The sequence below is a fragment of the Ovis canadensis genome, chromosome 13 (genome assembly GCF_042477335.2).
Source record: "Ovis canadensis isolate MfBH-ARS-UI-01 breed Bighorn chromosome 13, ARS-UI_OviCan_v2, whole genome shotgun sequence".
NCBI lineage: Eukaryota > Metazoa > Chordata > Mammalia > Artiodactyla > Bovidae > Ovis > Ovis canadensis.
In genome coordinates, this window is record NC_091257.1 from 92,748,522 (window position 1) to 92,772,395 (window position 23,874).

General features: G+C 48.6%; 1 long non-coding RNA gene across 1 annotated transcript; it reads left to right on the plus strand.

Annotated features, from left to right (window-relative positions):
- The first annotated feature begins 4,291 nt into the window (after positions 1 to 4,291).
- LOC138416839 (uncharacterized) lies at positions 4,292 to 9,360 on the plus strand. The gene is made up of 3 exons (XR_011247868.1): positions 4,292 to 4,464; positions 4,583 to 4,723; positions 7,744 to 9,360. It is a non-coding gene; the product is annotated as an uncharacterized lncRNA (long non-coding RNA).
- The last annotated feature ends 14,514 nt before the right edge of the window (positions 9,361 to 23,874 follow it).

Sequence of the window (23,874 nt, forward strand, 5' to 3'; positions counted from 1 at the left end):
ACAGAAGTAAAAATAGATACACTTGACTACGTCAAAGTTAAGAACCCTGTTCAAAGGACACAACCTACAGAAAGAAAAGGTAAGCTATAGAATAGGAGAAAATATTTGCAAATCATATATCTGATAAGAGGTTAACAGCCAGAGTATATAAAGAACTCGTATAACTCAACAACAACAAAATAACCTGATTAAAAATAGGTAAAGGACTTGAATAGACATTTCTTCAAAGAAGATACACGAGTGGCCAAAAGTACACAAAGAGATGCCCAACATTACTAATCATTCAGTTCAGTTCAGTTCAGTTGCTCAGGCGTGTCTGACTCTGCGACCCCATGAATCACAGCACACCAGGCCTCCCTGTCCATCACCAACTCCCGGGGTTCACTCAAACTCAGGTCCATCAAGTCGGTGATGCCATCCAGCCATCTCATCCTCTGGGAAAATACAAATCAAAACTACAGTGAGGTACCACCTCACACCAGTCAGAATGGCTGTCGTTAAAATGTTTACAGATAACAAATACTGGAGAGAGTGTGAAGAAAGGGGAACCCTCCCAATGGTGGGAATGTAAGTTGATCCAGCCACAGTATGGAGGGTCCTCAAAAAACTAAAAATAGAGTTGCTGTATGACCCAGCACTCCCACTCTTGGCCATGTATCTGGACAAAATTATGACACAAAAAGATACATGCACAGCTATGTTCATAGCAGCACTATTCGCAATAGCCAAGACACGGACACCACCTAAACGTCCTTCAGCAGATGAATGCGTAAAGAGGATGGGGTGCACATACACACTGGAATGCTAGGCAGCCATAAAGAGAATGGATGCTACTTGCAGTAACATGGACAGACTTAGAGAAGATCACACTAAGTCAAGTGACTCAGAAAGAGAACAACAAGTACCATATGATATCACTTGTATGTGGAGTCTAAAATGCAACACAAACGAACCTATCCAGCTAAGCAGAAATTGGCTAACATGGAGAACAGACTTGCGGTTGCTAAGGGAGCTGGGGTGGTGGAGGGATGGATTAGGAGTTTGAGGTTATAAGATGCCAAAAATTATGTATAGAATGGATAAACAACATTCTACTGTATAGCACAGGGAACTACATTCAATATTCTGTGATAGACCATAATGGAAAAGAATACTAAAAATGTATACATATGTACGGCTGAGTCAATTTGCTGTGTAGCAAAAACTAACCCAACGTTGTAAATCAACTGTACTTCAATAAAAATTTCATTAAAATATAAAAATAAAAGAGCATCGTGAATTTAAAGAAAAGGGAAGCTTTTATTTTAAGATAAAATGACTTTAAAGAAAAATTTCAGAGAGAAATAAAAATTTCTGTATCATCTTAAGAAAAAAAAAGAAAGATGCTTTTGCACCCAGTCTGCTGCTGCTAAGTCACGTCAGTCGTGTCCGACTCTGTGTGACCCCGTAGACGGCAGCCCACCAGGCTCCCGCGTCCCTGGGATTCTCCAGGCAAGAACACTGGAGTGGGTTGCCATTTCCTTCTCCAATGCATGAAAGTGAAAAGTGAAAGTGAAGTCGCTCAGTCTTGTAAAACTCTTAGCGACCCCATGGACTGCAGCCTACCAGACTCCTCCGCAGGACATAAAACTATTAAATGTTTCTGAATATAAAAATACACGGCTCTTATGAAAAATACTAAAAATTTAGAAAAGAAAACAATATTAAAATACAAAGCACATCTCTATTCAGATTTTCCAGCTAGAAAAAGTCACAGGATATGCATGGCTCCCACGGGAGACAGACTTTTGTTATGAAGGGAAAGCATATTTGTGTGTGTCTGAATCCTTGCCTCTCCTACCCCCACTCTGTATGCAAATCCCACAAGATTGGCGCTCTGGGATACATCACTTCCCAGGTGTGAGACTTTCAAAAATCATGTACTCTTTCTCTGCCTCAGTTTTCTTACCTGTAAAATGGGCCTCATAATGATGCTTCCCTGGGTTGGGGCAATAATGAAGAATAGAAAATGTCTAGTGTGAAATCAGTAAAGGAGCTCAGCAAAGATCTGTGAAAGGGACAAACTCTTTTTTAAAAATTAATGAATTAAATGTATTTTGCTTGCACTGGGTCTTTGTTGCCGTGCGGGCTTTCTCCAATTGTGGTGCTCGGACTTCTCCTCTCGGTGGCTTCTCTTGCTGAGAGCCCAGGCCCTAGGGCATGAGGGCTTTAGTAGCTGCAGCATGAGGGCTCAGTAGTTATGTCTCTGGGGCTTTGTTGCTTCAGGAAATGTGAAATCTTGGACTAGGGATCCAACATGTGTCCTCTGCATTGCCAGGCAGATTCTTATCCATTGCACTGCCAGGGAAGTCCTGGAAAAACTCTTAATGCCCACCCCAGAGATATTAGTAGAATAAGAGAGTGAATGGCACAGGCAACTTAATGGCGTGCCATTGAATTTAACCTTGGGGTGTTGCCCAGGAGGGCATTATTCTGGAAAAAGTGAAAACAATTGAGTTCTCTCCCTCTCTCTCTTTTTTAGATCCACTTAAATCAATCATGGGTTTTCTTTTCTTTTCTCCCTTCCCCCTTAATTGTCTCTTTCAATATGCTGACTCCCTAAATAAGCAAATACAGTCCTAGGTTGACGTGTTCTCTCTAGTGAAAACTCTCCTAAATTGCTGATGATCACTGGAGAAGCTGGTCAGTTGGTGGTTAGAGGAAAGTACTCAGCTTGAGATTATTTTCCCGAGCAATAAATTTTTCTGATGCCAAAGTCCTGCATGATGTTAAGCTCTTAAAAGCATTCCTGAAGCAGAACAATCAGATTCTGGGTGAGATGCGCTTACCCCAAATAAGATTCTCGTGATATCCATGCCTGGGCCTTCCCTGGTGGTACAGCAGATAAGAATCCGCCTGCAGGGGATGGGAGTTCAATCCCTGGTCTGGGAATGTTCCACATGCTGTGGAGCAACTAAGCTTGTGCGCCACAACTGCTGAGCCCAAGCTCTAGAGCCTTCATACCACAACTCCTGAGCCTGCATGTGGCAGCTACTGAAGTCGGTGCGCCTAGAGCCTGTGCTCCACCATGAGAAAAGCTACCATGAAGAAGCCCGGGTGCAGCAACAAAGACCTAGAGCAACCAAAAGTAAATAAATAAAGAGAAGAATCAATAATAAAAAAGAAGGAAAAGAAAAGGAAAACATCCCTACAGGTGCACTGGGTTATTTACATGACTTTTTACCCTGAATCTCTAAGTAGCAGTGCCTGACGATCTAGACAGACCAGAGTTACTGTGAGTGTAAAGTCAGTTGATGGATGTGAATCACTAAAAAGATGGTTAGTACATAGCAAGTGATCACAAAATAATCTATCATTTTTATTGCTAAGCTTTTTCTACATGATCAAAAAGATCTACTCCAAGGTTGAAATCTAATGAAATCAGTAATTTTTACTGCCTTGTTACGGATATTCCTAGGGGAAACTGGCTTTCTCTTTTTTCTTCTGTTTTTAACGGTGAGTGTGTAGGAGTGATTTCCAGCAGAGTTTGGTGCCACTGTGTTGATTCATGCGGAGGAGACTGCAGGTTTTCCCGTCATTGTGTTCATAATGTTAGTGTGACCGTCAACACTGTGAAAAAGGTAAGTAACATCTTACTGCCATTAGGAGACCTTGCAGACATGTCCTAAGCAGCAACACTTTAAGAGCTACCAGTCTATTCTGACTATTATTCAGATTATTCCAGTTTCCCTCCTAATAGCTTTTTTTCTGGTCCAAGAGTCAATCGAGGATCCCATGGTGCCTTTAGTTGTCCCGTCTCCTTAGACTCTTTTTTCCTTCTTCTTCGACTCTTTTTCATCTGGAACAGTTCCTCACTCTGTCTTTCCTGACCCTGACACTTGTAAAGAGTACTGACCAGTTATTCTGTAAAATGTTCCTCCATGTAGTTTGGAGTTTCCTTATGAAAGCATTCAGGTTCTACACCTTTGAGCAAGAATACACAGAAGTATTGTTGTGCCCTTCTTCATATAGAATTTTGAAGTGGGTTGCCATTTCCTTCTCCAGGAGATCTTCCCAACCCAGGGATCGAATCCAGGTCTCCCCCACTGTAGGCAGATGCTTTACCATCTAAGCCGCCAGGGAAGTCCTAACAGGAGGCGTGTGATGTCCGTTTGTCCCGTAAATGCTGATGTTAACTAGATAATTTGCATGCTCCTTATTCTTGCTCTTATTTTGTATGGCATTAGTCGCTCGGTCAGGTCTGACTCTTTGTGACCCCATCGACTGTAGCCTGCCAGGTTCCTCTTTCCATGGGACTTTTCAGACAAGCAAACTGGTGTGGGTTGCCATTTTCCTCCTCCGGGGATCTTCCCAACCCAGGGATCAAACCTGTGTCTCCTGCGTTCCCTGTGTTGCAGGCGGATTCTTTACCTGCTGAACTTTGGAAACAGTCATTTATCCAAGGAACTCTGATTTAGGCACCAGGTATGCTCCTTGCTGCTAGGCCCCTTAGCAGGTGGAGATAGGAAAGATGTGTGTGTTTTAAGGTATTTATTTATTTATCTTTTTTTTTGGCCTCACGGTGTGATATATGTGATTTTAGTTCCCTGACCAGGGATCGAACCCGGGCCCCCTGCAGTGAAAGTGCAGAGACTTAACCACTGGACTGCCAAGAAAGGGAGAAAGATGTGGTTTCTGATCCCATAAAGTTTTCACTTTAGCTGAGGACACAGTCAATAAGCAGGTAAGCAAACACAGGGAGAAGATAGTGTCGGACAGCAGGAAATGCTATAAAGGAAATAAAATGGGATAGAAGAGAAGATGAATAGAGGGTTGTTTTGGTTACAATATTCAGGGAGGGTCTCTCTGAGGAGGTGATAGACCCAAAGGGTGAACAGGAGCTGGGCAGGAGAAAATCTGAAAGAGAAAGCATCCTGGGAAAAGAAACAGGGAGTGCAAATTCTGTCCAATGAGAATGCACAGAATTGTGCTGAACATTCTGCTTCAGCTTCTGAACAACCTGTCCGCAGAAGGAACTTGGGTCTTAGACACGTAGAACTAACACCGGTTAAATACTTATCAGACCTGGACTCATGTGAATGTGGGGTAAAAATGGAAAACCCCAGATATTTCTTTTATTGATTCATTATTTATCTCTGGCGATGTTGGGTCTTCCTTGCTGCAAGTGAGCTCTCTCTAGTCAGTGATGTTTCTTTTATTTGTTCATTATTTATCTCTGGCGACACTGGGTCTTCATTGCTGCACGTAAGCTCTCTCTAGTCAGTGAGCGGGGGCTACTCTAGTTGTAGTGGGTGGGCTTCTCATTGCGTTGGCTTTCTTTGTTGCGACCCATGGACTTAGTTGGAAAGTTATCCATCCAGAGAGGGTCATGCACCTGGCTACACCCTGAACCTCATCATTTACCAGTGGAGCCAGCTAGGCATTTGGCAGGAAATAGTGAAGATAATGCTTTCCTGGTGTCTGGGGGTGCCGTATGCATTTTGACTTGGGTGGTGTCCAAAATCAGCTGGGAAAATTCCAGGTTTATCAGGCATCCATTTTTTATTTCTGGGTGTGACTAGCCATTCAGGAAATCACATAGTTAAATATTGTCTACTGAGTTAGCTCTATCCTTAAAAAAAATATGTTATCTAAGATATAAACACACACAGAGGGCAAGAGGAAGGCCCCTTGAGGAAGTGGCTAGATCACCATGTTGGACCTCAGGGCATCAGGGTTCAAGAGTTCGCATGCCACAGCTAAACATCTCACTTGTGCTAAGTCGCTTCAGTTGTGTCCAACTCTTTGCGACCCCATGACTGTAGCACACCAGGTCCCTCTCTCCATGGGATTCTCCAGGCAAGAGTACTGGAGTGGGTTGCCATTTCCTTCTCCAAGGGATCTTCCCGACCCAGGGATTGAGCCCATATCTCCTCTGTATTCTGCATTGGCAGGTGGGTTCTTTACCACTAGCGCCCCCTAGGAAGCCCAAAGATCCTGCAGGCTGCAGCTAACAAGAAACCACAGGCTGCAACTAAGACCTAGCACAGACAAATAAGTAAATATTTTACAAAGGAAGATTTGAGGTCAGCAGGTCTGGGGTGGAGACTGAGATTCTGCATTTCCAACAAGCTCCGAGGCGATTGCGGGTGCTGGACCCAGTTCTGAATAGTGAGGGCCAAGCCAAATCAAGATGTACCTTCTGGGTCTGAGGGCAGGGGGAGGCGGTCCTCCTTTGAAAGGTCTTGATGCTATTATTGAGGAAGGGAGAAAGTCAGGGGAGAGGTGGACTAGCCCGCTCCTGGGCCCATCGATGGAACCGGTGTGAGGTTAGGAAGAGTGGAAGTCCACACATGGGCAACCTCACAAAAGCAGAAGCTCGTGCAGCTGTTCCCAAGCCCCTGCCATGCCGAGAAGTCCATGTCTGCCTGAGTCTTGGGTTTAGCCAAGTCACGACCATGGACCCCAGCCTGGGTTCAGCTTGCTTGTCCTGAAGTCAGTCAGCAACCTGGCCCTCTGGAGAAGCCAAGTGCAGCCTCCAGAGAGGCCTGGTCCCTCTGCCCCGCAGACCCCATGGAGACGGACACCAGGCTGCCAGGTGGTTTAATTACCCCAGTGGGAAGTTGGCTGGGGGAGTCGGTCTGGGGCAGAGATTAATGACTCCATTATCTTCCTGGGCAATCATCCCACATGGGCCTCTGTCCAGAATGTAGATATAAGGTGTAAATAAAGTCCCTGTTCTGAGGGAGCACATTTTTCATTGTCTCTAGATGGGAATTTGGCCCAGAAACCCTCGGCTCAACTCCAGGAGGTGAGTTTGTTTAGTGGAACAACCTGGTCCACTGGGGGCATGTGACACAGGGCCTCCTGAACGCTGGGCTGAGACTTGGGATGAAAAAATGTATTGCCCTTTTTCCTAAACACACGTCATACGTGCGTGTCGTAGGAAATTTAAACTGGGAAGCTGCATGCGTGTAAGGTAACAAGTGATAGTTCTTGCCCCATGCCCTTTCCTCAAGGTAACGATGATTAACTTCTGGTGTGTATTCATCCAAACTCGGGCTTCTCAAGTGATGCTAGCAGTAAAGAACTCTCCTGCCAATGCAAGAGAAGTAAGAGACTTGGGTTTGATCCCTTGGTCGGGAAGATCCCCTGTAGGATGGACGGCATGGCAACCCACTCCAGTATTCTTGCCTGGAGAATCCCATGGACAGAGGGGCCTGGCGGGCTGGGGTCTGTAGGGTTGCAAAGATTCAGACACGGCTGAAGCAACTTAGCACACACGCTCATCCAAACACACCTCTTTCTTTTTCTTTGATTCGACTTTATTGAGGTATAATTGAAATACACTACATGGCCATATTTAAAGTGTATACTGTGATTGGTGTTGCTATAGGTCAAATCCATGAAAACTTCAGTTAAGATAATGAACATATCCTTTGCCTCCCAAACCTGTCATCCATTCTTGGGCCCTCTTGCAATCCTCCCTTCCTCCCCCCACCACCACTTACTGACTTCTGTCACTGTAAATTAGTTTGCATTTTCCAGAATTTATGTAAGTGACATAATAAAGTACGTACTCATTGTTACGTGGTGGCGGTTGATTTCTTTTATTCAGTATGATGATTTTGAGACATCATAGGTACCAATAAATCATTCCTTTTTTTTTTTTTTCTTTTACTATTGAGAAGTATCCCATTGTTTGGGTGTTCCATGATTTGTTTATTCATTCATCTGTTAACAAACTTCTTCAATTGTTTCCAGCTTTTGGTGATTACACATGAAGTTGCTCTGAACATTAAAGCAGAAGTCTTCGTGGAGACGAATGTTTTCGCTTCTCTTGGAGAAACGCCTAGGAGTGGAATGGCTGGATGGGATCTTATGGCGGGGACATGTTTAACTTTTCAAGAAACTACCCAACTGTTTTCTAAAATGGTTTAGCACATTTTTCATTCCCCCAGCAGCGTATGAGAGCTCCATATGCTTCCTGTCCTCACCAACACTTCTTACGAGTGGTCTTGGTAATTTTCAACATTCTAATGGATGTGTAGTGGTGTCTCATTGTGATTTTAATTTTCATTTCCCTAATGACTAATGGGATTGAACATCTTTTTATGTGCGACTACTGGCTATTGACACACACTCTTTATGAAGTGTCTGGGAGCAGGGGGCGGCAGGTGTTTTTAGAGGGGCTAGCATTGAGGCCCCCGTGTGATACCCGCGTGCAGATGTCAAGTAGGCAGCTGGAGACTAGAGGCTAGACTTCACAGGGAAGGTCCAGGCTGGCAATGTAAATTCCGGAGTTGTCATTGTTTAGAGGCCTGAGGCCAGAGGAGATCACTAAGGGAGGGCATGTAGAGGAGAGGCCAGGTCTGGATCTGCAGGCAATCAAGTAACCTGAAGCCAGAAGATGAGGAAAAACCACTGAAGACTCTAAGAAGGAGCGCTGGTGAGTTTAGAGGCGGAGGAAGAGAAGAGAGTGCTTATGGCAGCAACACAGCAGCGCTGCTCCAGCTGCTGAGTCGCTTCGGTCGTATCCGACTCGGCACGACCCCATAGATGGCAGTGACTGGGCTCCAAAGATGGCCCATCGGGAAGCGCACTCTGCCCTGCAAGCCCTTGTCTCCCACCTTCATTCCGGGCTGGGCCTGTGAGAGCAACAGAATGGAGCTCTGAGGCCATGCTTCGGGAGCTGTAAGAAGCCCTGTGGCTTCCACCCTTGATTTGGGACACTGTGTGCACGTGTGCTCAGTCATGTGGACCCTTTGCGACCCCCTGGCCTGCAGCCCGCCAGGCTCCTCTGTCCATGGGATTTGCCAGGCAAGAATGCTGGAGTGGGTTGCCATCTGCTCCTCCAGGGGACATTCCTAACCTGGGGATTGAACTTGTGTCTCGTGCATCTCCTGCACTGGCAGGCGGATTCTTTACCATTGCACCACCTGGGAAGCCCCTTTGGGACAATGCTCTGGGATAAATTAGTTGCCATTTAAGAAATCTGACTCTGAGACTGCCACGATGCGGGGAAGCCCAAGCTAGCCACGTGCCAAGACTATATGAAGAGGAGACGATGGTCAGCTACTCCCTGATTCTTCCATCTCAACTGAGGTGGCAGACAGGTGAGTGGAGAAGCTGTTTCGGATGTCTGGCCCCATCAAGACTTGACAAGACTTCAGCAGCAGCTGTGTTCCCCCACCTCCCAGCTTGCAGGATCTGAGTTCCCTGACCAGGGACTGAACCTGGGCCCTCTGTGGTAGAAGTTCCCTGGGAGTCCCAGCAGCAACAGCTTTCTGACTGTAACTGCATGACAGACCCTAAGCGAACCACCCAACCCACCCACAGGACTCTGATGGATAATAATAAATGGTTGTTTTAAGCCTCTAAGTTCTGGGATACTTTGTTACGCAGCAGCAGATAACTGAGACAGACATGAGCAGTGAAAGGAGATGGATCAGCCTCCCTGCCCCAACCAAAGCCCAGTACCTTGTGGCCCAGAACCATGGAGAGAGAGGTGCTCCACCTCAGCTGGAAGGTTCTCCGGCATTCTGATGGGCCCCTCCCTGCGAAGAAGAGAATAAGCTTCTCTTTGGAGGCTGGAAGCTACAGGAAGCTGCTGGTTCTTGCCTTGGGGACAGGGCAGGGCCAGCAGTGGGTGCCTGCTCCCCCCTGACCTTTACCTCAATAGGGACCACGTCTCTCTGTTTCTATCTCCTTGTTTCCTTTCTTTCTTCTGGTAGTTAAAACATTTGCAAGTGAATATTGTATATATGTATATATGTAACCTGGTGGCTCAGCATTAAAGAGTCTGACTGCCAGTGCAGGAGATGTGGGTTTGATCCTTGGGTTGGAAAGATTCCCTGGAGAAGGAAATGGCAACCCATTCCAGTATTCTTGCCTGAAAAATCCCAACGACAGAGGAGCCTCGCAGGCTACAGTCCATGGGGTCAAAAAGAGTCAGACATAACCGAGGGACTAAACAACAACAATTTTATATATATATATAAAATATTGTTACATATATACGAAAGTGAAAAGTGTTAGCTGCTCAGTTGTGTCTGACTCTTTGTTACCCCATGTTCTATCCATGGAATTCTCCAGGCAAGAATACTGGAGCAGGTTGCCATTTCCTCCTCCAGGGGATCTTCCTGACCCAGGGATTGAACTCATATCTCCTGATGCTCCTGCATTGCAGGCATATATATATATATATATACCTCTGAGCTGGGGAAGTCCTGCCTCTCTCCATACCCTCCTCAATTCCATTCAAATGAAAATCAACCTTTCTGATTTTCACTAATTGGTAAGACATGGTATCTTTGTACTTTTTACATTTGAACTGTCTTATCAGGAGGTTTGACTATCCTCACTTCGCATGGCAACTATATCTAGCCTTTGTAGCTATTTCTTCTAATTGTTATTTCCATAGAGTTAAATCATGTATTCAGGTGGACATTTGTTGACTTATCAGCTTTAGAAACATTATCTACTGAGTTTTGCTCCAATACGTGTGGATTTAACTCTCAGTATCCTCTCTCTTATATGTCTTCTCTCTTTCCAACATTCTTTCCTTCTTGTTTCATCTATGAAAAGAATATTCCTGGCTTTCCACTTATGGTAGTGATATGTTCTCTTTTAAAATAGACTTTGTTTTTTAGAGCAGTTTTAGACTCACAGTAAAATTCAGCAGAAAGTACAGAGAGTTCTCATAAACTCCCCGACCCCTACCCCTACTCAGCCCCTCCCCTGGCCACATTCCTAACTGTAGTGGGCCATCTGTTACAGTAATGGAACCTACGTCAACACACTGTTATCACCCAAAGTCCATGGCTTATATTACTGTTCACTTCTGGTATTTAAGTTCTATGGGTTTGGACAAATGTATAATGACACATCAGTTCAGTTCAGTCACTCAGTCATGTCTGGCTCTTTGCAATCCCATGGACTGCAGCAGGCCAGGCTTCCCTGTCCATCACCAACTCCTGGAGTTTACCCAGACTCATGTCCATTGAGTCAGTGATGTCCTCCAACCATCTCATCCTGGGTCGTTCCCTTCTCCTGCCTGGGATTCCCCAACGGCTCAGAGGTAAAGAATCCACCTGTAATGCAGGAGATGTGGTTTGATCCCTGGGTCCCGAAGATTGCCTGGAGGAGCAGATGCAACCCACTCCAGTATTCTTGCCTGGGTGATCCCATGGACAGAGGAGCCTGGCAGGTCACAGTCTTATTGTTCCGTTGCTCAGTCGTGTCTGACTCTTTGCGACCCCATGGACTGCAGCATGCCGGGGTTTCCTGTTCTTCACTATCTCCTGGAGTTTGCTCAAACTTATGTCCATTGAGTCGATGATGCCATCCAACCATTTCATTCTCTGTTGCCCCCTTCTCCTGTCCTCAGTCTTTCTCAGAATCAGGGTCTTTTCCAGTGAGTCAGTTCTTCGCATCAGGTGGCCAAAGTATTGGTGCTTCAGCTTCCGTATCAGTTGTTCTGATGAATATTCAGAGGTGTAGTCGTAGCTCATTGTTTTAATTTGCATTTCCTTAATGACATGATGCGGAGTATCTCTTCATATGCTATCTGCCATCTGTAGTTCTTCTTTGGCTCATTTTTAAATCCAATTGTTTGTTTTCTTGTTGAGTTTTAAGAGTTCTTTGTATGTTTTGGATAATAATTCATTATCAGATATGTCTTTTGCAAATATTTTCTCCCAGTCTGTGGCTTGTCTTCTCATCTTCTTGAGTGATACAGCTTTGTAACAAAGAAATCACTGAAAATTTTAAAAAATGAGTCAATTTAAAGAGAAATGTTCAGGAAATGATAGTCAAAATGGTAAGAGTATAGCAAAAAATGAAGCTGTATTCAAGGGACTCAGATTTGGGCATTACGGATGACACACAAAGAGCCTGCTACACAGTCTGGCTCCAAAGCCCCTTTACCTGGCAATTATTAAGCCTATTATTATTATTTAAATAATATGGGCAGCTATTTTTAATCTTCTTGCTACTATTCTTATGGCATAGTGGCTATTACTGTTATTACTGCTGTAACAATACACCACTGTTATTTATGACAATGCATTGTTTTGATGAACCTCAGTATCACTTGTACCTCCCTGGAACCTGGGGGCAATGCTGCTGCTGCTGCTGCTAAGTCGCTTCGGTCGTGTCCGACTCTATGCGACCCCATAGAGGGCAGCCCACCAGGCTCCCCTGTCCCTGGGGGCAATGGGAACCCTGCAAAGCTGGTACTATGTGAGCAACTTTGTTGAAATAGTCGTTGTTACTTTGTTGTTACTAGTTGAACCCTGTGGTTGTTACCACTATTATCTTAATATTTCACTGCCCATAAGCTGTGCAAAGTTTGGATAGAATGTTGTTTAATTGCAAAGTCGTTTCCAGCCCTTTAGGACCCCGTGGACTGCAGCCCTCCAGGCTCCTCTGTCCGTGGGATTTCCCAAGTATTCTTCCCACTCCAATAATACTGGAGTGGGTTGCCATTGCCTTCTCCAGGGGATTTTCCCGACCCAGGGATGGAACCCGTGTCTCCTGTATTGCAGGCGGATTCTTTACCACTGAGCCACCAGGGAAGCCCGGATAGGATGAATACGGGTGAATAATAAAAATAGCTCCGTGACAGATAGGGGAGGGGTCGGGCCAGGAGCCTCCGCCGGGCGAGGAGGGCTGTTTAGGGTCGGTGCCTGCCCGCCTCCGGTTCCCAGTAGTACTCCGGCTTCGGTCCCACGTGGCGGGGCGCCGATCCTGCCCCTGGCGCTCGCTCTGACCGCGGTGGCCGCGGTGTCCTGGGCACAGGGCAAGTCGAGCGCGCTCCGGGCCGGCAGAGCTGCGCAGTGCTGGGCCGCTGTTGCTCGGGTCGTGACCTGCCCTGCGCCGCCCGCGGGCCCCCGCGCTGCTTCTGCGATGAGGAGTGCGGCAAGGTGGGAGACTGCGGCCCCAACTACACGCGAGTCCGCAGAGGTGCGCTCCCCCGGAGCACGGGGCGGGGGCGGAGCTCTCAGGGCCTAGGGGAGCCGGGTACCAGCGTGCCATCGCAAGGAAGAAAGACAGCCAGCCTGGTTGGGTCGGGGGGGGGGTCGGTTCTGGACTTGGAGGGGAGCACGAGCAAGGGGGACGGAGTCGCGCGGGACGCCAGGGCAAGAGTGGGGCTGGGGAGGGGCGCGCGGAGAAAGAGGCCCGCGAGCCCCCGACCCCGCTGCGCAAGTCTGTGGGCTGGGGAACCGAACCGACACGGATGCGAGAAGAGTCGATGAGCGTTTGGGAAGAGAAGGCGCAAGAGTCCTCACCGTGCGCGGGGCCTGGGAGGGCGGTCCGAGGATGGAGCGCTCGGGGAAGAGGCGCGCGAGCCAGGCACTCCGGGGCGCGAGGCAGGGGACCCAGCAGGAACCGCGCGAGAGAGGAGGGGCGCACGAGCGGAGCGGGGCGCACGCGGCCACACCAGGTGAGAGCGGGAGGCCGGCCGTCGGCGGGGTAGGCGTGGGGTAGGGCGCCAGATTTAGTGGGTTAAAACGCAAGACGCCCCGTTAAACTCTCATTTCAGATGAATAACCCGCACTTATGGAGTATACGTGTGTCCTGAGTACTGCGCGGGCCGTACTCGCAGAGTCGGACACGACTGAGCGACTGAATTGAAACTGAAATACTTATATTAAAAATTATTGATTAGTCGTCTGAAATTAAAAACTAGGCCAAAAAGGGATTCTTCTTCTGAAATTAAAATCTAACTGGGCATCCTGTAATTTTATCTGGCAGCTCTAGCTGCTTGGGGCTTGGAGGGGTTCGAGGTGGGAGCGGGAGGGCGGGCGACCGTCGCTGGCAAGGGGGGTTCAGCAGGCAGATGGAGGCGGTGTTGAGAAGCAGAAGGAAGGGCTGAAGCCTGGAGAGGGCTTGGAGTGGACGGACACGGAGCAGAGAGGGGAAACCGGCAGGGTGGTCCCGGAGGGGTGGAGGAACTGGGTGTGAGGGGTGGGGGGGAACAGGCTAAAACTTGGGCGAAGGGGGGACTGCGAGGGTGGGAGTTCCTGACGGTAGGCAGGTGCCACTGTGGGCTCAGTGGGAGGTGTGGCCGTGGGTACCAGGGTCTAGGGCATACTTCATAGCGAGACACCCCCTACTCCCAGCCCCACCGCCCCTCCCCCGCCAGCGTGGTGTCAAGAACCCGCCTGCCAGTGCAGGAGACATCAGAGAAATAGGTTGGATACGAGGGTGGCGAAGAACCCCTGGAGAAGGGAATGGCAACCCACTCCAGTATTCTCGCTCAGAGAATTCCATGGACAGAGGAGCCTAGCGACAGTCCATGGGGTCGCAAAGAGTCGGACACAAGGGAAGCAACTTAGCTTAGTGGGGAGGACTCCATTTTTATTTTTATTTTAAAAAGATTTACTTGTTTATTTTTGGCTTCGCTGGGCCTTCATGGCGGCCAGCAGGCTTCTCATTGCTGGGGCTTCCCTTGCTGCGGAGCACAAGCTCCAGGGCGCAGGGTCTTCAGTCGTTGTAGCCCATTCAGGAACGCGAGAGCGGAGGCTCAGCAGTGGGGGTGCAAGGGCTTAGGTGCCCTGAGCAGGGATGGAACCCATGCCCCCTGCCTTGGGAGGTGGATTCTTAACCACTGGACCACCAGGGAACACCCCCCTCCCCATCCTTTTTAAATTCTAGGAATAACCTTTTCACACCCACTGGAGTTGTTATTGTTGTTGAGTCCCTACGTGTCCAACTCTTTACTACGTTATGGACTGTAACCTGCCAGGCTTCACTGTCCTTCACTATTTCCTGGAGTTCGCTGAAATTCACGTCCATTGAGTCAATGATGCTATCTGACCATCTCATCCTCTGTCGTCCCCTTCTCCTCCTGCCCTCAGTCTTTCCCAGCATCAGGGTCTTTTCCAATGTGTTGGCTCTTCACATCAGGCAGGCAAAGTATTGGAACTTCAGCTTCAGTATCAGTCCTTCCAATGAATATTCAAGGTTGATTATTAATATGCAGGGTTGTCTCCCACTGGAGACAAAAAAATCTAAATTTTGTCACCTTGTCAAGTGGATATGATCTAAATCTCCTTTGTCAGGGAGAACAGTGATTTTTAAACAAAATTATTTGGCTGCCGCAGGTCTCAGGTGGCACAGTGGTCAAGAATCTGCCAGCCAATGCAAGGGACGTGGGTTCAATCCCTGGGGCAGGAAGAGTCCCTGGAGAAGGCAACGGCAACCCCACTCCAGTAGTCTTGCCTGGGAAATCCATGGACAGGGGAGCCTGGGGGCTACAGTCCGTGGGGTCGCACAGAGTCAGCCATGGCTGAGAGACTGAGAACACACACAGCTCTCAGGCGCTGGAGGTGGAGTCTTCCTGTCTCTTGTGGGACATTTCAGAGTGGGCAGATCCTTGGGGGGTGGAGCCAGGCTCTCTAGTTGTGGTGTGGTGGTTAGTTGTTGCTGGACGTATGGGATCATTAGTTCCCCAACCAGGGGTTGAACCCACATCTCCTGCATTGTAAAGAAGATTCTTTACCTCCTGACCAGCTGGGAAGTCCTGAGAAGGGTGACTGATTGGACCCCTCTACCTGGAGCCTCAGGGGAGCTTCCTTCAGAAACTTATATATTTCAAAGAGAACAGCTCTAAAAAATTCAAAGTGGAAGGGACCTAACATTTACTAGGTTTTCCCTGCTGACTTGGTAGTCAAGAATCCGCCTGCAGGGCAGGAGACGAGAGTTTAATCCCCTCCAGGGTCAGGAAGATCCCCTGGAGAAGGAAATGGCAACCTGCTCCAGTATTCTTGCCTGGGAAATCCATGGACAGAGGAGCCTGGCGGGCTACAGTCCATGGGGTCACCAACAGTTGGACACGACTGACTGCTCAAACAACATTTACTGACCACCAGCGTACTCTGTGAGCTGGGTGTCTCATCCAACCTGGTTCCTGTCTCATGGCATTCTGGGGCTCTGGCCTATAATAAGGTCCCTGCTCAGCCTCTGGGAAGAGCAAGGCTCAGACAGGTGCGGGCTTTGGCCAGCCAAGGCGACCCAGCAGGATTTGGAGCTGGGCTATCCACTTGCTTCTAGCTCCTTGCTGCTCCCCACAACTTGCAGTGGTGAATGGTGGAAATTTAGGTAGCAGAGAGGAGAAAGTATTTTTGGATGTGGTTTCTTCCCAAATCATAGCGAATGAGTAGTTGTTGTTCAGTCTCCCAGTTGTGCCCGACCCTTTGAGACCCCAAGACTGCAGTACACCAGGCCTCTCTCTCCCTCAGCATCTCCCGAAGTTTGCCCAAGTTCATGTCCATTGCATCGGTGATGCCATCCAACCATCTCATCTCTGTCACCCTCTTCTCCTCCTGCCCTCAATCTTTCCCAGCAACAGGGACTTTTCCAATGAGTCAGCTGTTCTCAGCAGATGCCCAAAATACTGGAGTTTTAGCTTCAGTATCAGTCCTTCCAAGGAGTATTCAGGGTTAATTTCCCTTCAGATGGATCGGTTTGATCTCCTTCCTGTCCCAGGGACTCTCTTAAAAAACTGGAAATAGAACTGCCATACGACCTAGTAATCCCACTGCTGGGCATACACACTGAGGAAACCAGAATTGAAAGAGACACGTGTACCCCAATGTTCATCGCAGCACTGTTTACAATAGCCAGGACATGGAAGCAACCTAGATGTCCATCAGCAGATGAATGCATGAGAAAGCTGTGGTACATATACATGATGGAATATTACTCAGCCATTAAAAAGAATACATTTGAATCAGTTCTAATGAGATGGATGAAACTGGAGCCTATTATACAGAGTGAAGTAAGTCAGAAAGAAAAACACCAATACAGTATACTAATCATATATATGGAATTTAGAAAGATGGTAACGATGACCCTATATGCGAGACAGCAAAAGAGACACAGATGTATAGAACAGTCTTTTGGACTCTGGGAGAAGGCGAGGGTGGGATGATTTGAGAGAATAGTATTGAAACATGTATATTACCATATGTGAAACAGATTGCCAGTCCAGGTTCGATGCATGAGACAGGGTGCTCAGGGCTGGTGCACTGGGATGACCCTGAGGGATGGGATGGGGAGGGAGGTGGGTGGGGGGTTCAGGATGGGGAACACAGTACACCCATGGCTGATTCATGTCAATGTATGGCCAAAACCACTACAATATTGTAATTAGCCTACAATTAAATAAATAAATTTTTCTAAAAAAAGAAGTCCTCCAGCACCACAGTTCGAAGGCATCAATTCTTCTGTGCAATGAGACTTTGGAGCAAATGAGACTCCCCCAGATTAAACTTGGAGAAGGACTGTCTTAGGAATGCTTCTGTATTCATCTGATTTCGGTGCAGAGGGCACTGGTAGTCATAGGGTCATTCAGAGTGTGGCGCTGAGGTGCTTGGTGTAGCTGCACCCACAGGGCCCCCATCACAGGGCAGGAGTGGGGGCCCAGGAAGGGGACCAGGCAGGGTGATCTGTGACACTTTCCCACAGTCTGACCTGAGTGCACAGAATCACATCGTGTTATCAGCTCCCCAGCGGCTGCTGTTGTATAAACAGCTCAGGCTGGTGGACCCAGCAGCGTCAAAGCTTTGCACGCTTCTTTGTTTTGCTCCCCTGGGAAGGCATCAAAAACGCAATAGGTCTAGGATCTGCTCCTTTGTCTAGGCTGGGTGGAGCTGAGGTCTTTTGAACAGACAGAGGAAAAAGTCAGTTTTCCACCTTTGGGTGGAGGGAGGGGAGAAGGGCAGAAAGGAGACATGGGGACCAGTTAGGAGGTAAGATTTGTATTTTTCATGAGTGATTTAGACAGTAGAGTTGACTGACTTCAAGAATTGTTTGTGGTAAAGAGAGGTATTGAGGATGGCCTAAAAAAAAAAAAAACCCACTAACATTTACTGAGTACTTATCACATATCAGAAGGTACTGTTTTAGGTACTTAAAAAATATTGTTTAAAAATTTATTTAAAATGCTTTAAATAAATTATCTCCTTTAAGCCTCATAACAGCCCGATGGAATAGTGTTATCGTGTCTGTTTTATAGATAAGGCACACAGACATGGAGAGGTGGTGACCTACTTCTGACTTGCTCAGCTATTGAGCAATAGATCTAGGATTTAAACCCCAGCAGTCTTCGGTGGCTCAGACGATAAAAAATCTGCCTGTAATGCACGAGACCCAGGTTTGATCCTTGGGTCAGAAAGATTCCCTGGAGAGGGGAGTGGCTACCCACTCCAGTATTCTTGCCTGGAAACATGGGCAGAGGAGCCTGGCAGGCTACAGTTCATGGGGTTGCAGAGTCGGACACGACTGAGTAGCTAACATGACTGAGTAGCTAACTCCTTTTCCCCTTTTCGGTCTGACTCCAGATCACGATTCCATCTGGTAGGATGAGGATGGGAGGGACTTCAACCTGCTGCAGGAGGGAAATTGAGCCCACAGGTGAAATGGGAACCCTTGGCGTCGCCCACCTTCACTTCAGTTACATTGCTGGCCACCTGCTGTGTGCCCAGCTCAGCTGGGAGCAGTGGGGGTCAGAAAGATGGGACTCTGGCCCCCCTCAAGCTTATAGTCTGTTTCTGGGGAGAGAGGGTAGCTGTGGAAGAAATAAACAATTTAAGTCAGAGCAAAATGAGGCTTGGAAATGGCTGGTGAGAGCAGGGTGGAGGCAGGGAGAGAGGGTGGGGCGGAGCGGCTAATAAAGCCTGAAAGGATAGGCCATGACCTCGCAGTTTTCAAGTTCCCTACTGAATATTTCACTTACTTTAGGCTCCTTCATTCTCATTTCAATCCTGAAAGGCTCAAAGTCCCCATTTATACACTTATGTTTTCATTGTACTAGTTTGAGGACTCTCAGGGTTGTGATACAACTCATATACCTCAGCTAAGAAGGGAAAGTATTGGTGCAGGTCACTGAAAACCCATCCGTGCATTCTGGCTTCAGGCAAGGCTGGACCCAGGGACTCCAAGGTGACTGCAAGGTCAGCAGGACTCTCCACCTTCTAGCTCTGCTATGTTAGCTTGAATCTCAGGCACGCTGTCCCCAAGTGTTGACAAAGAGAGTCCTCTGCAACTCCAAACTGGTGTCCCTAGTGGAAAGGGAGGTCCCTTTCCTAGTTATCCGAGTCAAACCCCCAGGGGTGTTTCTCATAGGCCCAGTTTGGGTTGCAAGCTGATTCATGATCCAATAAATCACAGCCTCGGGCAAAGGAAGATGTCAATTAGTCATGTCTGGGTCACATACTCAGTCCCAGCAATGGGAACGTGAGGTCAGCCTTATCCAAAGTATGTGGACTGAAGGTGGGGAGGGTGGTTCTTCAAAAGGAAGCCAAGGTCGTGTTACAAGAAGACGGGGGTGGGGAGGCTGGGAGGGCAATGCCAGCTGCGCACATCTGAGCTGTGGGGGCCCCTGCATTTCAGGGAAAGTGAAAGTGTTAGTCATTCACTTGTATCTGACTCTTTGGGACCCCGTGGGGCTTCCCTGGTGGCTCAGACGGTAAAGCATCTGCCTGCGATGAGGGAGACCCGGGTTTGATCCCTGGGTTGGGAAGATCCCCTGGAGAAGGAAATGACAACCCACTCCAGTACTCTTGCCTGGAAAATTCCATGGACTGAGGAGCCTGGTAGGCTACAGTCCACAGGGTTGCCAAGAGTCGGACACGACTGAGCAACTTCACTTTCACTTTTGGGACTCCATGGACTGTAGCCCACCAGGCTCCTCTGTCCATGGGATTTTTCAGGCAAGAATACCCAAGTGGGTTGCCATTCCCTTCTCCAGAGGATCTTCCCAACCCAGCGATGGAACCCAGGTCTCTCACATTGCAGGTAGATTCTTTACCATCTGAGCCACCAGGGAAGCCCCAAAGTAAAGTGCGCTGAGACATCAAACAGAAGGAGGACGCATGGAGTTGACTGTAGATGTATTGCAAGAACCCTTAGATTTTCAACCATTAGTCTTGGGGGTCTCTGTGATTTACTATCACAAAAGACCTTTTGTGAAACCTATTGAGGTAATAGGAAATGAGAACCACTAAAGGATTTCAGGTGACAGGCCAGAACTGCATTCCAGAAAAAGCTTTTTGGTAGACAATGAGGAGGATGGATGGCCAGAAGGCAGGGCAGTGAGGTTCAGAGAAGAAGCTGGGGTTAGAATTGTCCAGAAAAACATTTCCTGATGAGCCTGGGTCTGTTGGAGATGGGGCAGAGGGATCCAAGGGACTGTGGGAAATTCAGTCTGGCTCCAGCAGGCTCGGCTGACATGATGTTATCTGGGTCCCTAGGGCTGGAAGAGCAACCTTAAAACCTCCTTTTTCAGCTGCACTGATAAGCTAGAATTTCTCCTTACTCAGAAAAACATGGGATAGGGTTTGAGAAACACCGCCATCTGGCGGCACCTTTTTGCAACACCACCTTGTGGTCATATTTCCTTTGTTGAGGCTATGGCTCCAGGAGCTCATTCAGAATTCAGTGACGTGTTACTTACTGGGTCCCTGTATGTCAGACACTGTGTTTGGTTCTGGAATTGAGCAGGGGAATTCCTGCCTCCACGGAGCTGACGTTCTAGTTGAGGAGGCTGGCAAGGTACGAAAAATCACACGACGGTACTGAGGTTGTGACCCTGGGTCTAGACCACGCGTGGTGACAGTTCTCTGGGGGTGTCAGCTGCTTGCTGACATCACAGATGTCGGCAACTTGGAAAGAACATGAGCAGAGTGGTGTCTGCCTAACTTGCTGCAAAATCTCTCACATTCCTTGCGGAAGGCTGGGGATCCCCTTGGTCCAGCCGCCCAGCCAGTGCCTGAATGTGGCCTGCAGTCTCCCTGCCAGGTCGTCCAGTCACTCTTTGAACACTTCAGTGACGTGAAACTCTTTTTTTTTTTTTTTTTCTGGTAGGTTTCTCTACTGTAGATTATAGTCTCTCGGACAACGGCAGTAGCCTGACCCCCACCCGGCAGCTAGAGACCGCCCGTTAAAACCTCAAATGTGATCTTGTCACTCCTCTGCTCCGAACTCGGCAATGGCTTTTTAAAAAAATAATTAAAACCTTCATCTTCAAAGGGAGCACGTGTCCCCAGCGCAGCCAATCGGAGTATTGGATCACTCTGGCCCTACTGATTGGTTCAGCAGCAGACACAGGACCCAGGTCAAGCCAATGAGACTTCATCCTAGGACGTTTGCTGAAACTAAGGAGAAAGGCTTTTTCTTCCATCTGCTAGAGTGGTTGCAGGGAAGTCTGGAGCTATCAAAGACTTACAAGGAGAATGCTTGTTTGAAAATGAGGCCAACTCAGAGGAAAACAGAACTGAGAGATGGAGAGTGGGTCCCGACAACATTGAACTCCTGGACCCAGCCATGCTTGAATGCAGACCTGAGTCACCCATTCTTTCGCTCAGGTCAGTTTAGGGTGGATTTCCTATCATCTTCATTTAAACAAAACCGTAACTGATTCACACTGGGGGATGAGTAGAAAGAAGAAATCGAGATGCTTAGAGAAAGTCAGAACTTCTTACTTCATTCACAGGGTGAGGAGGGGGATCAGGGCACGGGAAGACAAAGTCCCACCCTAAACTCAGCCCCCATACGCGAACTTGTGGAGGGTCCTGCAGTTCAGCCAGGCCGTTCCCTCGGACAGCTGCCCTAGGGGCTGTCCCACTCCAGTCCCTGTGGTTCCCGCCCTCCATGCAGCCAGCCGGCTCCTCCAAGCAGGGGCAGGGAGCACTGCTATTCCTTGGCTGCTGCAGGACCTGCCTCTTTCGGACGCGGTAAGACAGCTGGCAGGCAGGGCTTGACACAGAGACTCCAGCTGCCCCACTCTGCCCCGATGCGCGGGACGGCTGGGAGACAAGGTGGCGTCTCCAAGGGCAACTCCTGTGGCATCTGGGCAGTGCCCAGGTCCTACCCCCTTTTCCCACAAGCCTAACCACTCACATCTGATGATTCGGCCTTCGAGACCTTCAGCTTCTTCATTGGAGTTCACAGCCCCAGGGCGGGACTGGGCCAAACCCGATGGGGGAGGCCGTTTGGCCAAAACGCAAGATCTTCAGACATTGCTCAGGGAGAAAATTTTTTGACAAGAAATTGTCAAGCCTTTCTTGAGACGCCTCAACAGTCACTCACACGACATACATCGCACACTCATGCATGCACACACACACGTGAACACACACGTGTGAACACACACGTGCACACACAGGGCACTGCAAATGTCAGAGTTAGATCCCTCCTCCCCCAAGTATTTCCCCAGCATCTCCCAGGAGTCAGGCACTGTCCTGGGTGCTGGAGACACCACAGGGAACAGGAAAGACCAGGTCTGTCCTCGTGAACAACACTCACCACAAGGGCACATGTGCTACTTCAGCAGCTTGAAAACGTGAAGAAAAAACAAAAGTGTGCACCCCTGAACTGAGGGACTGAGGTGACTGTGTTATAAAATCGGCGTTGCTTCTGGCACCTTAGAAGTCGCATACTCATTGCGTGGATCTCAGCGCTTAGCAGAGCTGAAATGCTTGGCAAGGAGGGAGGGAACGGGGCACGGAGGAAGGAAATCATGTATCGCAGCCTAACAGTCATCTATTGCTTCCAACACCCACCTAATAACGGCATCAATTACGTCACCGCTGCTGGACCAGGCAAATCACAGCCCAGACTCCATGTAATCTTCACAACAGCCTTAGGATCCTTCTTTGGGCCCTCTGCCCCCCAGGGAAACCTGTGCATCCCAGAGGCTCCTAGGCCCCCTGGCTGCTGTCAATGAGGGGCACCCGCAGGGAGGACCGAGCCGCCCCGGTGCTTATTGCCCCCACACCTGGCTCACCCTCACTCCTGCTTGGGGGAGACACACAGCCATGGGTCCCGCCCTCGCTGGGCTCCTGTATCCCCCTCTCCTCCTGCTCCCCTGCCCCCACCATCACGAACGGAGCCCTTGTCAAATTCTGTTCCATTCAACTCTTCTGGGTGTGCCATCTGTCGCTCGCCAGAACCCTAACTCCTACGTATATGCACGTTTTGCACTATTGTCGAATCCATCTCCCAGAACAGGCAAGTAGGGCTGAAGGAGATTGAATATCTGAGTTGAGCCAAGACGCTGGAGTCTCTCAAGTTTGGATTCCAACTGCAGGCTCACAGGATTCCTGCGACGACGGGTGTGAAGCCCTGGGAAGACAGTAAATGCTCAGTATGACAGAGGACTCTGCATTTGTTCAACAACTTTTAAGGGCCTCCTAAGTGCCAAGCACTGACAGAGGGGCAAAGCGGAAAAAGCTCCTGCCCTGGAGAAGCTGACGTTCAGTGGGGGAAACAGACAAGAAACAACACAGAGACTCCCCCGAGGGCCAGTGGTGAGGACTCCGCGGTTCCACTGTCAGGGGCACAGGCTGATCCCTGGTTGGGGAGCTTAAATCCTGCAAACCACGTGGTACAGCCAAAAAGGGAAAGAAACAATACAAGATACGATGTAATTTCAACTAGCGATCCCTGCTCTGAGAAAACCCAAAGCAGAATAAGAGTGGTGGGGATATAGGGTGGTAAGAACCTATTTCAGATACAGGGGTCAAGGAGGGCCTCCGTGACAAAGGGCATCTGAGGGGGCGAGGGAGGAAGCTGTGTAGGTGTCTGAGGGGACAGATTGCTGAGAGAACAGGCAGTGCAAAGGCCCTGAGGCAGGGTCCAGGTTGGATGCTGGAGGGACAGTGAGGAGCCCAGCATGGCGAGAGCGTAAAAATCAGGAAGGAAAGTGGCAGAAAATAATGTCAGAGAGAGAGGCGGGCATGATAGCTACAGAGCCTTGATGGCTGTTGTAAGGAATTTGGATTTTATTCTAAGCGTGAAGAAAAGCCACTGCTGGACTTCGCTTGTGGTCCAGTGGATAAGAATCTGCCTGCCAATGCAGGGGACTTGGGTTCGACCCCTGTCCTG